At 43.1% G+C, this 14,649-nt stretch overlaps 1 protein-coding gene across 3 annotated transcripts in view; it reads left to right on the plus strand.

Moving 5' to 3' along the window:
• TMEM266 (transmembrane protein 266) overlaps nucleotides 1-14,649 on the plus strand; it is a 167,898-nt gene that overhangs the window by 124,553 nt on the left and 28,696 nt on the right. The window lies entirely within an intron of this gene.

A 14,649-nucleotide genomic window follows, 5' to 3' on the forward strand; every position in this document is an offset into this window, starting at 1 on the left:
GATAACAAGTGCTAAAAACTATACTAAGATAAACATAAAAATCAGTTACTAGTCTGTCACATACAGCAAATCCCAAGTCTACAGTTGCTCCCAAAGTCCACTGCCTCAATTTTGGGATGATTCGTTGTGTATTCAGGTATTCCACAGATGCAGGGTACATCAAGTTGATAGTGGAGATTTAGTCTGCTGCTCCTGAGCCTGCATGGAGAAATTTCCCTTTCTCTTCTTTGTTCGCACAGCTCCTGGGGTTCAGCTTTGGATTTGGCCCTGCCTCTGCATGTAGGTCGCCCTCTGGCATCTGTTCTTCGCCCAGACAGGAGGGGGTTAAAGGAATGGCTGATTAGGGGGCTCTGGCTTACTCAGGCCGGGGGGAGGGAGGGGTACGGAATGCAAGGTGAGCCTGTGGCCGCAGAGGCCGGCGTGACATTGCAACAGCCTGGGGCATGCCATGTGTTCTTCCGGAGAAGTTGTCCCTGGATCACGGGACCCTGGCAGTGGCGGGCTGCACTGGCTCCCGGGAGGGGAGATGTGGATAGTGACCTGTGCTTGCACACAGGATTCTTGGTGGCTACAGCAGCAGCCTTAGCGTTTCATGCCCGCCTCTGGTGTCCACACTGATAGCCGTGGCTCGTGACCATCTCTCAAGCTCATTTAGGCGGTGCTCTGAACACCCCAAAACAATGGTCTCTTGACTCTTAGGGAGTTCCAGACTTTTTCCCAGACTCCCTCCGGGCTAGCTGTGGCGCACTAGCCCCCTTCAGGCTGTGTTCATGCAGCCAACCCCAGTCCATTCCCTGGGATCTGACATCTGAAGCCTAAGCCTCAGCTCCCAGCCCTCACCCACCCCGGCGAGTGAGCAGACAAGCCTCTCAGCCTGGTGAGTGCTGGTCGGCAGCAATCCTCTGTGCAGGAATCTCTCTGCTTTGCCCTCTGCACCTCTCTTGCTGTGCTCTCCTCTGTGGCTCTGAAGCTTCCCCCTGCCTACCCCCCATTTCCACCAGTGAAGGGGCTTCCTAATGCGTGGAAACTTTTCCTCCTTTACAGCTCCCTCGCCGAGGTGCAGGTCCCATCCCTATTCTTTTGTCACTGTTTTTCCTTTTGCCCTACTCAGGTACGTGGGGAGTATCTTGCCTTTTGGGAAGTCTGAGGTCTTCTGCCAGAATTCAGTAGGTATTCTGTAGGAGTTGTTCCACATGTAGATGTATTTTTGATGTATTTGTGGGGAGGAAGGTGATCTCCACGTCTTACTCCTCCGCCATCTTGAAGGTCCTCCTGTTTTGTTTTTAGATTCCACATAAAAGTGAGATCGTACCTTGTCTTTGTCTGACTTATTTCACTTAAGCATAATGCCCTCTGGTCCATACAGGTTGTTGCAAATGGCAAGATTTCATTCTTTTTTACGGATGAATAACATTCCATTGTATGTATATGTGTATGTATGTATGTATATGTATATATCACATCTTCTTTACCCATTCATCTATTGATGGACACTTAGGTTGTTTCCATATCTTGGCTATTATAAATAATGCTGCTATGTACATTGGGGTGCATGTATCTTTTCAAATTAGTGTTTTTGTTTTCTTCAGATATATACCAAGGAGTAGAATTGCTGGATCATATGGTAGTTCTTAGTTTTTTGAGGAGCCTCCATACTGTTTTCCACAGTGGCTACACCAATGTAGATTCCCACTAACAGTGTACTTGGGTTCCCTTTTATCTGTCTTCTCTCCAACACTTGTTATCTCTTGTCGTTTTGATAATAGCCATTCTACAAGTGTGAGGTGATATCTCTCTGTGGTTCTGATTTACATTTCCCTGATGATTAGTAAAGTTGAGCACCTTTTCATGTACCTTTGCCTTATTGTATGTCTTCTTTGGGAATATGTCTATTCAGATTCATTTTTTAATTGGATTTTTTGCTATTGAGTTGTATGAGTTCTTTATATATATTGGATATTAACTCTTATCAGATATGATTTGCGAATATTTTCTCCCATTCGGTAAGTTGCCTTTCATTTTGTTGATGGTTTCCTTTCCTGTGCAGAAACTTTTTAATTTGGTATAGTCCCAGTTATTTTTGCTTTTGTTTTTGCTTTTAGTGTCAAATCCAAAAACGCATTGCCAAGACCAATGTCAAGGAGTTTACCTACTGCCTATATTTTCTTCTAGGAGTTTTATGGTTTCAGGTTTTACATTCAAGTCTTTTTTTTTTTTTTGACTCTGATTTTAATTTTTATACAGCAGGTTCTTATTAGTTATCTATTTTATACATATTAGTGTATATGTGTCAATCCCAATCTCCCAGTTCATCCCACCACCACCCTCTCTCCCTGCTTTCCCCCACTTGGTGTCCATACATTTGTTCTGTACATCTGTGTCTCTATTTCTGCCTTGCAGACTGGTTCATCTGTACCATTTTTTTGGATTCCGCATGTATGCATTAATATACGATATTTGTTTTTCTCTTTCTGACTTACTTCACACTGTATGACAGTCTCTAAGTCCATCCACATCTCTACAATTGACCCAATTTCTTTCCTTTATATGGCTGAGTAATATTCCATTTTATATATGTACCACTTCTTCTTTATCTGTTCGTCTGTTGATGGGCATTTAGGTTGCTTCCATGACCTGGCTATTGTAAATAGTGCTGCAGTGAACGTTGGGGTGCATGTGTCTTTTTGAATTATGGTTTTCTCTGTGTATATGCCCAGTAGTGGGATTGCTGGGTCATATGGTAATTCTATTTTTAGTTTTTAAGGAACCTCCATACTGTTCTCCATAGTGGCTGTATCAATTAACATTCCCACCAACAGTGCAAGAGGGTTCCCTTTTCTCCACACCCTCTCCAGCATTTGTTGTTTGTAGATTTTCTGATGATGTCCATTCTAACCTGTGTGAGGTGATACCTCATTGTAGTTTTGATTTGCATTTCTCTAATAATTAGTGATGTTTGAGCAGCTTTTCATGTGCCTCTTGGCCATCTGTATGTCTTCTTTGGAGAAATATCTATTTAGGTCTTCTGCCCATTTTTGATTGGGTTGTTTGTTTTTTTAATACTGAGCTGCATGAGCTGTTTATATATTTTGGAGATTAATCCTTTGTCCATTGATTCATTTGCAAATATTTTCTCCCATTCTGAGGGCTGCCTTTTCATCTTGTTTATAGTTTCCTTTGCTGTGCAAAAGCTTTTAAATTTCATTAGGTCCCATTTATTTATTTTTGTTTTTATTTCCATTACTCTAGGAGGTGGGTCAAAAAAGATCTTGCTGTGATTTATGTCGAAGAGTGTTCTTCCTATGTTTTCCTCTAAGAGTTTTATAGTGTCCAGTCTTACATTTAGGTCTTCAATCCATTTGGAGTTTATTTTTGTGTATGGTGTTAGGGAGTGTTCTAATTTCATTCTTTTACATGTAGCTGTCCAGTTTTCCCAGCACCACTTATCGAATAGACTGTCTTTTCTCCATTGTATATCCTTGCCTCCTTTGTCATAGATTAGTTGACCATAGGTGCGTGGGTTTATCTCTGGGATTTCTATCCTGTTCCATTGATCTATATTTCTGTTTTTTGCCAGTACCATATTGTCTTGATTACTGTATCCTTATAGTATAGTCTGAAGTCAGGGAGTCTGATTCCTCCAGCTCTGTTTTTTTTTCTCAATATTGCTTTGGCTATTTGGGGTCTTTTGTGTCTCCATACAAATTTTAAGGTTTTTTTTGTTCTAGTTTTGTAAAAAATGCCATTGGTAATTTGATAGAGATTGCATTGAGTCTGTAAATTGCTTTGCGTAGTATAGTCATTTTCACAATATTGATTCTTCCAATCCAAGAACATGGTATGTCTCTCCATATGTTTGGGTCATCTTTGATTTCTTTCATCAGTGTCTTATAGTTTTCTGAGTATAGGTCCTTTACCTCCTTAGGTAGGTTTATTCCTAGATATTTTATTCTTTTCATTGCAATGGTAAATGGGAGTGTTTCCTTAATTTTTCTTTCTAATCTTTCGTTGTTAGTGTATAGGAATGCAAGAGATTTCTGTGTATTAATTTTGTATCCTGCAACTTTACCAAATTTATTGATTACCTCTAGTAGTTTTCTGATGCCATCCTTAGGATTATCTATGCATAGTATCATGTCATCTGCAAACAGTGACAATTTTACTTCTTTTGCAATTTGTATTCTTTTTATTTCTTTTTCTTCTCTGCTGTGGCTAGAACTTCCAAAACTATGTTGAATACTAGTGGTGAGAGTGGACATCCTTGTCTTGTTCTTGATCTTAGAGGAAATGCTTTCAGTTTTTCACCATTGAGAATGATGTTTGCTGTGGGTTTGTTATATATGACCTTTATTATGTTGAGGTAGGTTCCCTGTATACCCACTTTCTGGAGAGTTTTTATCATACATCGGTGTTGAATTTTGTCAAAAGCTTTTACTGAATTTATTGAGATGATCATATGGTTTTAATTCTTCAGTTTGTTAATATGGTGTATCACACTGATTGATTTGTGTATACTGAAGAATCCTTGCATCCCTGGGATAAATCCCACTTGATCATGGTGTATGATCCTTTCAATGTGTTGTTGGATTCTATTTGCTAGTTTTTTGTTGAGGATTTTTGCATGTATATTCATTAGTGATATTGGTGTGTAATTTTCTTTTTTTGTAGTATCTTTCTCTGGTTTTGGTATCAGGGTGATGGTAGCTTTGTAGAATGAGTTTTGGGAGTGTTCCTTCCTCGAGAAGGATGCGTGTTAGCTCTTCTCTAAATGTTTGATAGAATTCACCTGTGAAGCCATCTGGTCCTGGGCTTTTGTTTGTTGGAAGATTTTTAATCACAGTTTCAATTTCATTACTTGTGATTGGTCTCTTCATATTTTGTATTTCTTCCTGGTTCAGTCTTGGAAGGTTATACCTTTCTAAGAATTTGTCCATTTCTTCCAGGTTGTCCATTTTATTGGCATAGAGTTGCTTGTAGTAGTCTCTTAGGATGTTTTGTATTTCTGTGGTGTCCATTGTAGCTTCTCCTTTTTCATTTCTAATTTTATTGATTTGAGTCCTCTCCCTCTTTTTCTTGATGAGTCTGGCTAAAGGTTTATCAATTTTGTTTATCTTCTCAAAGAACCAGCTTTTAGTTTTATTGATCTTTGCTATTGTTTTCTTTGTTTCTATTTCATTTATTTCTGCTCTGATCTTTATGATTTCTTTCCTTCTGCTAACTTTGGGTTTTGTTTGTTCTTCTTTCTCTAGTTCCTTTAGGTGTACGATTAGATTGTTTATTTGAGATTTTTCTTGTTTCTTGAGGTAGGATTGTACTGCTATAATCTTCCCTCTTAGAACTGCTTTTGCTGCATCCCATAGGTTTTAGATCATCATGTTTTCGTTGTCATTTGTCTCTCGGTATATTTTGATTTCCTCTTTGATTTCTTCAGTGATCTCTTGGTTATTTAGTTACATATTGTTTAGCATATTGTTTAGCATGTGTTACATGTGTTTGTGTTTTTTACGTTTATTTCCCTGTAGTTTATTTCTAATCTCATGGCGTTGTGGTCAGAAAAGATGCTTCATATGATTTCAATTTTCTTAAATTTACTGAGGTTTGATTTGTGACCCAAGATGTGATCTATTCTGGAGAATGTTCCATGTGCACTGAAGAAAGTGTATTCTGCTGTTTTCGGATGGAATGTCCTATAAATATCAATTAAATCTATCTGGTCTACTGTGTCATTTAAAGCTTGTGTTTCCTTATTAATTTTCTGTCTGGATGATCTGTCCATTGGTATAAGTGAGATGTTAAAGTCTCCCACTATTATTGTGTTACTGTTGATTTCCTCTTTCATGGCTGTTAGCATTTGCCTTATGTATTGAGGTGCTCCTATGTTGGGTGCATATATATTTATAATTTTTATATCTTCTTCTTGGAGTGATCCCTTGATCATTATGTAGTGTCCTTCCTCGTCTCTTGTAACATTCTTTTTTAATTAATTAATTTATTTTTGGCTGCATTTGGTCTTCGTGGCTGCATGCAGGCTTTCTCTAGTTGTGGCGAGTGTGGGCTACTCTTTGTTGTGGTGCGCAGGCTTCTCATTGCGGTGGCTTCTCTTGTTGCGGAGCACAGGCTCTAGGTGCGTGGGCTTCAGAAGTTGTGGCATGCAGGCTCAGTAACTGTGGCTCATGGACTCCAGAGCGCAGGCTCACTAGTTGTGGCACACGGGCTTAGTTGCTGCCCGGCATGTGGGATCTTCCTGGACCAGGGCTTGAACCAGTGTCCTCTACATTGGCAGGCAGATTCTTAACCACTGCGCCACCAGGGAAGCCCCTCTTGTAACATTCTTTACTTTAAAGTCTATTTTATCTGATACGAGTATTGCCTCTCCAGCTTTCTTTTGATTTCCATTTGCATGGAATATCTTTTTCCATCCCCTCACTTTCAGTTTGTATGCGTCCCTAGGTCTGAAGTGGGTCTCTTGTAGACAGCATATATATATGGGTCTTGTTTTTGTATCCATTCAGTGAGCCTGCGTCTTTTGGTTGGAGCATTTAATCCATTTACATTTAAGTTAATTATCGATATGTATGTTCCTATGACCATTTTCTTAATTGTTTTGGATTTGTTTTTGTAGGTCCTTTTCTTCTCTTGTGTTTCCCACTTAGAGAAGTTCCTTTAGCATTTGTTGTAGAGCTGGTTTGGTGGTGATGAATTCTCTTAGCTTTTACTTGTCTGTAAAGTCTTTGATTTCTCTGTCAAATCTGAATGAGATCCTTGCCAGGTAGAGTAATCTTGGTTTTAGGTTCTTCCCTTTCATCACTTTAAATATGTCATGCCACTCCCTTCTGGCTTGTAGAGTTTCTGCTGAGAAATCAGCTGTTAACCTTATGGGAGTTCCCTTTTATGTTATGTGTTGTATTTCCCTTGTTGCTTTTAATAATTTTTCTTTGTCTTTAGTTTTTGTCAATTTGATTACTATGTGTCTTGGCATGTTTCTCCTTGGGTTTATCATGCCTGGGACTCTCTGTGCTTCCTGGACTTGGGTGGCTGTTTCCTTTCCCATGTTAGGGAAGTTTTCAACTATAGTCTCTTCAAATATTTTCTCAGGTCCTTCTTCTCTCTCTTCTCCTTCTGGGACCCCTATAATGTGAATGTTGGTGCATTTAATGTTGTCCCAGAGGTCTCTTAGGCTGTCTTCATTTCTTTTCATTCTTTATTCTGTTCTGCAGCAGTGAATTGCACCATTCTGTCTTCCTGTTCACCTATCTGTTCTTCTACCTCAGTTATTCTGCTATTGATTCCTTCTAGTGTATTTTTCATTTCAGTTATTGTGTTCTTCATCTCTGTTTGTTTGTTATTTAATTCTTCTAGGTGTATGTTCTTTAAGTCTTCTAGGTCTTTGCTAAACATTTCTTGCATCTCTTGATCTTTGCCTCCATTCTTTTTCCGAGGTCCTGGATCATATTCACTACCATTATTCTGAATTCTTTTTCTGGAATGTTGCCTATTTCCCCTTCATTTCATTGTTTTTCTGGGATTTTATCTTGTTCCTTCATCTGGTACATATTCCTTTGCCTTTTCATTTTGTGTGTCTTTCTGTGAATGTGGTTTTCATTCCACAGGCTGCAGGATTGTAGTTCTTCTTGCTTCTGCTGTCTTCCCTCTGGTGGATGAGGGTATCTTACATTCAAATCTTAATCCATTTTGAGTAAATTTTTGTTTATGGTGTAAGAGAGTGGTCCAGTTTCCCCAGGACCACTTATTGAAGAGACTGTCCTTTGCTCATTGTGTATTCTTAGCTCCTTGTTTGTAAATTAGTTGACCATACATGGGTAGGTTTATTTCTGAGCCTTAATGCTTTTTTTAAAAAAACAAGTTTATTTATTTTATTTATTTTTGCCTGCATCAGGTCTTTGTTGCTGCACACAGGCTTTCTCTAGTTGCAGCAAGCGGTGGCTACTCTTGGTTGCGGTGTGCAGGCTTCTCATTGCGGTGGCTTCTCCTGTTGCAGAGCACGGGCTCAAGTTACGCAGGCTTCAGTAGTTGTGGCGCATGGGCTTAGTTGCTCCGTGGCATGTGGGATCTTCCCGGGCCAGGGATTGAACCCGTGTCCCCTGCATTGCCAGGCGGATTCTTAACCACTGCGCCACCAGGAAGTCCTAACCTTAATGATTTTTAAACAAGGGGCCCCACAAGTTATGCAGCTGGTCTTGTGTCTCAACCCTAATTTTTCCAAAATGAGAATAGTAGTGGAAGCACATCTTCACTGAGAGGAACTGAACATTCAGTCATACACTCTGCCCTCAGCCTGGTACATAGCAGGTGCTCAGTGAATAGTAGTGTCCCCGCTCAGTGAGGCTTGCTGAGCTGTGGAGCAGCAAGTTGGAGTTTGGGAGTGGGAGTCCCGACCAGCAATCAGGGCTTCCCTCTGGGCTTTGGGGCCTGGATCTACACAGGACGTGTGGGTGTGCAGTCCTGACCCCCACCCCCAGGCTGGCCAGTCCTGTCGCCTATGGGAGGCCCAGCTGACTCACCACCCTTTTGCTCCACCTCTGCCTCGCTGGGCAGGTTGGGGCCCTGCCCAAGGAGCAAACCCCACATAATGAGCATTGCCACCACAGCACCTGACCGGCTTTAGGAGGATTAGTCAGGATGGCTTCGCAGAATGTTCACACCCTAGGAAGAAAGGTGCTGGGCAGCTGAGAGCAGCTGCCACAGAAACGACCCAAGACTTTGGGGCTGGCAGGGAGCACCATGGGCCGGGCTTTCAGGGAGGTGAGAAACAGCCTCAGGTTAGACTTGACCTTCATTATCTCAGTGAAACATACAGCTCACCTGCATGTAGATATTTCTTATTCCCATTTTACAGATGAGGAAGCTGAAGCTCAGAGTGGCTAGGGATTTGCCTAAGACCACACAGCAAATGTCTGCACAGTTGAGGTTGGCATCTGGGCTCTTTTGTCCTGGAGCCTGTGTTTGTACCAACCCTTCTTTCCTACCCCTCCAGGGTCAGCCAACCCAGTCTCCCTGTGAGGCAGTTCCTACATGGCCCTAGGGCTCCTTGGTGCCAAATCAAAACAAACTGTGGGGCAGGGGGTTATTCTTAAATGGAAGGTGGGTAGTCCCATGTTGAGGCTGACTGATGGCCTCTTCCTGGCCACAAGCATCTGTGCCTGCCTTTCTTCCCGGCCCCTCAAGCTCCCAGACACCCAGTAGTCACTAGTCTCTGGGCAGGAAGTACCAGGGACTGAGAGCAAGGCTGTGTGCTGCAGGGTGCAAAGAGCATCTCAGAGGGTGAGGGGAATAGTCCTGGGAGGTCTTGCATGCCCCTGACCCAGCCATAGTCACTGTTCAGTCATCCTATTTATTGGCCGCTGGTATACGCCAAGCCCCATGCTAAGTGCTGGGGAGACTCTGAGTAAAATGTGGCCCCTGCCCTCTAAGGCTCTTGGGCCCCTGTGTGGATGGGGACAGAACTCCAGCCCAAGTGGTCAGTTGTGGAGAAGGGGGCCTACCTGAAGCAGAGACGGGTGGGCGGGGGTGGGGGTGGGCGGGCAGCATTAGCACTGCTAGGGAAGCCCGGGCAGGCCTTGCTCTGACTTGTCTAAAAGTTCACTCTGAGGCCCCTGTGTGGGAACATGTTTGGAGCAGAAGGAGCAAATACAGATTGGACAGGCCTGCAGTGGCTGCCTGGAGACCTAGGTTCTGTGTCAGGCATGTGCATGGAGTGAGCAATCCCATTCATTAATCCCGCAGGCATGACGAGAGTCCAAAGGGGAAAGCAAGAGGTCTGACCTAAGGCTGGACTATGGGCCATAGCAGAGGGTATCTGGGGTCCCTCAGCTGGTCAGATTCAGCAGCAGTTGCATTGTTGGTAAGGATGGAGAAGAAGCATGGAGAAGTGACCAGGGTCCCAGCCTGGGTGGGCAAGGGAACCATTCACCAAGATGGAGGTGGAGGGAGAAACTGAGTTCTATTTTGGACATGTTGAGTCAGAGGTAGCTGGAGGTCATCCAGGTGAAGCTGTCCAGTTGGCCAGACAAGTCAAAAGCTCAGGAGAGATATCTGGGCTGAAGGTCACCTGGCCTACGTTATTTTTATCAATGGCTTGGATGAAGATGTCAGCATCCTCAAATAGTCAACACTGAGACAGGAGAGAGAGAGAGAATACCTTAGTAGACTGAATCAAGATTCAGAATGCTTTCAGCAGGCTCTGGGCTGAAACCAGCAAGCTGACATTTGCCTGAGATGATAAACATGAAGTCCTCTGGCGGAGGGGGGTTACACAGCTACAGAATGGCAAAGGCCTGGCTGGCCTGACCCCAGCTCCTGCAGAGAAGACCTGGGCATTGATGTTGGCCACGAGCTCGTGAGTCAGCAGAGTAGGGTGGTTGCTAAGCCCACTTGGAGGAGGTTAGGCTGCATTAGGGGAATGATCACACCGGATCTTGGGAAGGACCCATCTGTTGAACAATCCCAGCCTTGCAGGACAGCAGTGAGGATTAAAGGAGGTTGGTGTGTGAAGTGCCGAACCTGCAGTCTGGAGCATTGAAGGGCACAGTAAACGCTAGCTCCCTCCTCTCTACTCCTCCCCCCATCTTGGTCTCATCTAGAGCCCACAGTGAAAGCTTCAGAGTGGAGAGGCTGGAAAACTGGGGAGGGGTGAAAAATGGACAGGGGTTTCTCAGAAGAGAATTCTCAGGAGGGATGTGAGGGCTTTTTAAGTGCTGGAAGTTCTGTCATACAGACTGTGAGTAGAAATGGGCTTAGCCTTCGTACCTGTGGGGGCAGGATCTGCAAGGCTTCACATAGCAGGCTCTTCCTGAGGAGACAGAGACTGGCTGCCTGACCAAGGAGTGGACGTCCCTAGGAGGCCCTGACTGTGTTCCTTGGAGCTAGAGGGTCAGGCACACTGACTGTGTTGAGCACAGATGAACCTGATTATATTATTTTTTTTAATATCTTTATTGGAGTATAATTACTTTACAATGGTGTGTTAGTTTCTGCTTTACAACAAAATGAATCAGTTATATATATACATATGTGCCCATATCTCTTCCCTCTTGCGTCTCCATCCATCCCACCCTCCCTATCCCACCCCTCCAGGCGATCACAAAGCACCGAACTGATCTCCCTGTGCTATGAGGCTGCTTCCCACTAGCTATCTACCTTACATTTGGTAGTGTATATATGTCCATGCCTCTCTCTGGCTTTCTCACAGCTTACCCTTCCCCCTGCCCATATCCTCAAGTCCATTCTCTACTAGGTCTGTGTCTTTATTCCTGTCTTACCCCTAGGCTCTTCATGACATTTTTTTTCTTAAATTCCATATATATGTGTTAGCATACAGTATTTGTCTCTCTCTTTCTGACTTACTTCACTCTGTATGACAGACTCTAGGTCTACTCGCCTCATTACAAATAGTTCAGTTTCATTTCTTTTTATGGCTGAGTAATATTCCATTGTATATATGTGCCACATCTTCTTTATCCATTCATCCGATGATGGACACTTAGGTTGTTTCCATCTCTGGGCTATTGTAAATAGAGCTGCAATGAACATTTTGGTACACGACTCTTTTTGAATTATGGTTTTCTCAGGGTATATGCCCAGTAGTGAGATTGCTGGGTCATATGGTAGTTCTATTTGTAGTTTTTTAAGGAACCTCCATACTGTTCTCCACAGTGGCTGTATCAATTTACATTCCCACCAACAGTGCAAGAGGGTTCCCTTTTCTCCACACCCTCTCCAGCATTTATTGTTTCTAGATTTTTTGATGATGGCCATTCTGACTGGTGTGAGGTGATATCTCATTGTAGTTTTGATTTGCATTTCTCTAATGATTAGTGATGTTGAGCATTCTTTCATGTGTTTGTTGGCAGTCCGTATATCTTCTTTAGAGAAATATCTATTTAGGTCTTCTGCCCATTTTTGGACTGGGTTGTTTGTTTTTTTGTTATTAAGCTGCATGAGCTGCTTATAAATTTTGGAGATTAATCCTTTGTCAGTTGCTTCATTTGCAAATATTTTCTCCCATTCTGAGGGTTGTCTTTTGGTCTTGTTTATGGTTTCCTTTGCTGTGCAAAAGCTTTTAAGTTTCATTAGGTCCCATTTGTTTATTTTTGTTTTTATTTCCATTTCTCTAGGAGGTGGGTCAAAAAGGATCTTGCTGTGATTTCTGTCATAGAGTGTTCTGCCTATGTTTTCCTCTAAGAGTTTGATAGTTTCTGGCCTTATATTTAGGTCTTTAATCCATTTTGATCTTATTTTTGTGTATGGTGTTAGGGAGTGATCTAATTTCATACTTTTACATGTACCTGTCCAGTTTTCCCAGTACCACTTATTGAAGAGGCTGTCCTTTCTCCACTGTACATTCCTGCCTCCTTTATCAAAGATAAGGTGACCATATGTGTGTGGGTTTATCTCTGGGCTTTCTATCCTGTTCCATTGATCTTTCTGTTTTAGTGCCAGGACCATACTGTCTTGATTACTGTAGCTTTGTAGTATATAGTCTGAAGTCAGGGAGCCTGATTCCTCTTGCTCCGTTTTTCGTTCTCAAGATTGCTTTGGCTATTCGGGGTCTTTTGTGTTTCCATACAAATTGTTAAATTTTTTGTTCTAGTTCTGTGAAAAATGCCAGTGGTAGTTTGATAGGGATTGCATTGAATCTGTAGATTGCTTTGAGTAGTAGCAATCTACTACTTGTTGATTCTTCCAATCCAAGAACATGGTATATCTCTCCATCTATTTGTATTGTCTTTAATTTCTTTCATCAGTGTCTTATAATTTTCTGCATACAGATCTTTTGTCTCCTTAGGTAGGTTTATTCCTAGATATTTTATTCTTTTTGTTGCAATGGTAAATGGGAGTGTTTTCTTGATTTCACTTTCAGAAGTTTCATCATTAGTGTATAGGAATGCCAGAGATTTCTGTGCATTAATTTTGTATCCTGCTACTTTACCAAATTCATTGATTAGCTCTAGCAGTTTTCTGGTAGCATCTTTAGGATTCTCTATGTATAGTATCATGTCATCTGCAAACAGTGACAGCTTTACTTCTTCTTTTCCGATTTGGATTCCTTTTATTTCCTTTTCTTCTCTGATTGCTGTGGCTAAAACTTCCAAAACTATGTTGAATAAGAGTGGTGAGAGTGGGCAACCTTGTCTTGTTCCTGATCTTAGTGGAAATGCTTTCAGTTTTTCACCATTGAGGACGATGTTGGCTGTGGCTGGGTTTGTCATATATGGCCTTTATTATGTTGAGGAAAGTTCCCTCTATGCCTACTTTCTGCAGGGTTTTTATCATAAATGGGTGTTGAATTTTGTCAAAAGCTTTCTCTGCATCTATTGAGATGATCATATGCTTCTTCTCCTTCAGTTTGTTAATATGGTGTATCATGTTGATTGATTTGCGTATATTGAAGAATCCTTGCATTTCTGGAATAAACCCCACTTGATCATGGTGTATGATCCGTTTAATGTGCTGTTGGATTCTGTTTGCTAGTATTTTGTTGAGGATTTTTGCATCTATGTTCATCAGTGATATGACCCTGATTATTAGAGCTGCTCACCAAAGAGGTAGGAGTCCCCTTCCCTGAGGTGCACAGGCCCTGGTGGGGAGAGCCCCCCGTCAGGCAGATGTTGAGGTGATTCCTGCACTGGGGGTTCGGGACACAGCTCAGATGCCTCCGGTCCCTTCCCACTCTGCTCTGACTCCACCTCTTGGAACTTCAGGGCTAGCAGAGGGGTTGGGAGCCGGCTGTTGCAATCTCTAAGAGCCCCGCTGGCCCCCTCGTGGTACAGATAAAGAAACTGAGGCCCAGAGAGGGGCTGTGACGTGCCCAGGTTCCCATGGTGGGCGCAAGAGCCCAGGCTCTGGGTTTTTCTCATTCACTCCAGGCCACCCCCTGAGAGTGGTCCCTTTGGGATTCATGGGTCTGTGGATACTTTAGCTGAGTTCATTGTCCTGCCCATGTCACATGGCCCTCTACAGCCCCATCACAGGTGCCTGCTGCCATGGCCTCAGGATAAAACCAAGATGATAAGAGACCAGAACCTCCCACCTCCCACTACCCAGGGTGGCCTGCAGGGCTAGACAGCATTTACAACATAAATTATGAAGGACCATGGAGAAGAGTGTTGCTGTCTGATTCTGAGGGAGTGTTGCTGGTTGATCCTGAAGCAGGGCCTGGAGCCAGCCTGGGGCCCCTCCCTCAGCTCAGACATTAGTGAAAAACACACCTTTTTTCATTTAAAAAAAAAATGAAATGACCACAGGCATTTAACGATCAAAAGAGGCCAAAAAAGCTTTTAAGAGCCAGGTTGCTGTGTGTGCTGCCACCTAGTCTCCCAGTGTCAGGGCAGACTGGCTTCTGCAGCCATCTCAGGTGTGCCCAGGAAGGTGGGCACAGAAAGCATCAGGCCCAATCACCTGCAGACCATGGCTTCTTGGGGTGTGGACCCCAGTCCTTCCCTTCTGCCCCATCAGGCACCACCCAGCCTCCCTCAGGGCCTGTCTTCCTCACCCGGGCACTGTGGTCTCTGTTCTCCTGTCTTAAAGTCTGACACCTTCCCAGCCACTCTCTCCACAACCTTGGGAGTGACTCACACCTGACCATGTTCACACTTTCCGGTGGCTCCTCACTGTACTTGAGGCAAAGCT

The sequence above is a fragment of the Delphinapterus leucas genome, chromosome 2 (genome assembly GCF_059928025.1).
Source record: "Delphinapterus leucas isolate spDelLeu-1000000601 "Yukka" chromosome 2, BTC_Dleu_Yukka2, whole genome shotgun sequence".
In the NCBI taxonomy this organism is placed as follows: domain Eukaryota; kingdom Metazoa; phylum Chordata; class Mammalia; order Artiodactyla; family Monodontidae; genus Delphinapterus; species Delphinapterus leucas.